General features: G+C 49.0%; 1 pseudogene; it reads left to right on the plus strand.

The window, feature by feature from the left end:
- The first annotated feature begins 1,901 nt into the window (after positions 1-1,901).
- On the plus strand, positions 1,902-2,056 carry LOC125171467 (uncharacterized; annotated as a pseudogene).
- The last annotated feature ends 511 nt before the right edge of the window (positions 2,057-2,567 follow it).

A 2,567-nucleotide genomic window follows, 5' to 3' on the forward strand; every position in this document is an offset into this window, starting at 1 on the left:
TCGCAGCGTGTCGCAATGTTTTTGTTCGCCATGAGTGTGGCTTTGGATTGCCCATTCCCTCTCTCCCCTGACCTGGCACATGCTTTTATTTGTTCATTACTGTTCAGCAGAAGTGAATCATTGCAGTCGAAGCCAGTACCCCCCAGCTTTACATATGTACACGCAGGCACACAGGCTTAAACGTGCACACACACCCGCCCCGCCACCATTCCCTATCCTGGTCCCTTTCCCACTCCCTAGAGGCAATCAAGATTCCATGCAGACCTACACATGCGTTTGCACCGTATTTAAAGTTAGTGGCCCTGGGCTGGCACAATATTTATCCAGACGCTGTGCTGGGGCCTAGGAGTCAACACTGAGGAACGTGGTCAGCCCTTGACCACCACCACCCCTCCCCCCTGCCCCCGCGTAGTCTCCCAGCAGGGGGCATGGACGTTAAACCATGCAAACAGGAAATGTAAGTTGTGGCCGGCGCTGAGACAATGTCAGAAGATGTCAGAAGTTGAGACGGGGGCTCAGGTACAGACCCTCTGAGCAGATGACCCTTCATCTGAGCTCTCTAGGATAATTAAGGGTTCAGTGGCAAGGGGGTGGGCTGCTGATCGATCTGGAGAGCAGAACTGAAAGGTGGGGGTCCCTGGCCCGGGGAAGAGCTTGGGAATAGTGGAAGGCAGGCGTGGCAGATACACAGGAGAGAAGGAGGAGGGAGAGGCCGACGTTGGGCCATCAACCGACTGAGCCACCCAGGTGCCCCAATCCTTGTGTGTGTTTCAAACACCACTCCTGTGGTCACATGGCAACCAAGAGGTTGCTGCCCCTTGTTTAGACAGGAAGGTCACCATGGACACGGTAAGAGTGGGGGAAATCTAGATATATTTGAGGAAAGAGCAGATCGGTAAGTGATGGACTGAGTCAAGGGGGCTGAGGAGTGTGAGAACCACTCCCCAGCAGCAGCGCAGGAGCTCAGGCGGTTGGGGAGCGGCAGGTAAGCAGGGGCCCCGGTATTGGCCGGTCAGTCACAGCCTGGCCACGCCTATGCCCTGGGCTGTCCGCAAGTCCCGCCTTAGTCCCGCCTTAGTCCTACCGCGGGGCCTCTGACTGGGCAGAGGTGAGCACCTGATCCAAGGGCCGCCCTTTCATAGGCTGATGAGTCCCAGGGCCTTGGTGCCAAGGCAGCTGTAAAGGGCACCGCCCTCCTCCACGACTAAGCCAATCAGATTGCTTCCCTCCACGATGGGGTGAAAGGATTGGTCACTCGGGAGTGGGAGGAGGCTGGAGGAGCCCAGAAGTGGCACCATTCTGACAGACAGGGCCACCAGCGCGTTCCCGCCTACCCGGGTTTTACCTTCCTCCTCTTGGGACGAGAAGGACATTGCAGTGGAGAGTGTCCGCGGCAAAGACGACCAGCCGTCATCTGTGATGCGGGTTTCTTTGCTTGTTTGTTTGTTTGTTTGTTTTTGTTTTTGCGATGTGGGTTTTAAAACAAGTGGTAACCTGATGACCATTCATTGGATTTGACGGAACTCGATAAAAGCCCGACAGGGTTTTAACAGAATCAGAATAATTCGGAGAAATATGAAAACCCTCTCGAAAAAATACTAGTTTTCAGAACCAGCGCCCCTAGAAAAATTTCAGGGCCTCCTATTCAAAGAGCAGGTTTTAAAAACGCAGCTTAAGGTACTAAAATACAATTTTTTTTTCCTTTCAAAATATTTTATTTGTTATATTTAGTACATTTAGAGCTGGTGATTCTCCTGGAATGGTTTGTCAAAAGATTGAAGTCTTCAGAAAACCAATTTCACATATGCCTGAATTTAACATGTAACTTTATACAGTGACAACGTTAATATTTTCTTTAACATTATCTGTGACTTGTGACGTTGTACAACACAGTGAAAGTGATACTTACATGGGGACATGGTGATCACCAAGGTCGTTCTCCCAGGGTGAGGCTCATAGACTGCGCTTAGGCCACACTGACCTTTGTAACTTCTCCAGATGTGGGAAACTCAACTGTGCAATTTTTTTTTTTTTAATGTTTATTTTTATTTTTGAGAGAGAGAGAGCGTGCAGGCGGGGCAGAAGCAGAGAGGGAGGGAGACACAGATTCAGAAGCAGGCTCCAGGCTCTGAGCTGTCAGCACAGGGCTTGGCGTGGGACTCGAACTCACAAACCACGAGATCATGACCTGGGCTGAAATCGGACGCTTAACCAACTGAGCCACCCAGGCGCCCATCAACTGTGTAATTTCTAATAGCGAGGGAGAGCATTTGTGCCCTCCTCTGGGAGAAAAAAAATGAAAGCGACTTCATAATTTGTCTATAATTTTAATGACCTGTTTAGGCACTTGACTGCCATACCTTGGATTACAAGCAAATAATAATAATAATAATAATAATTTAAAATTGCCCTTCTCGTTAATAATGAAACTTCACATGAAAATAGAATTTTCTGTAAAATGTGACCTTTACATTTGAGTTCTATTTCTAAGCCTCCGAATATTTGCTTTGCAATATTGTAGCAGTTTTCAGAAGCAGGGATTCTAAACCCTGAGGAATTGGCAACTC

This window comes from Prionailurus viverrinus, chromosome B4 (genome assembly GCF_022837055.1).
Source record: "Prionailurus viverrinus isolate Anna chromosome B4, UM_Priviv_1.0, whole genome shotgun sequence".
Lineage (NCBI taxonomy): Eukaryota > Metazoa > Chordata > Mammalia > Carnivora > Felidae > Prionailurus > Prionailurus viverrinus.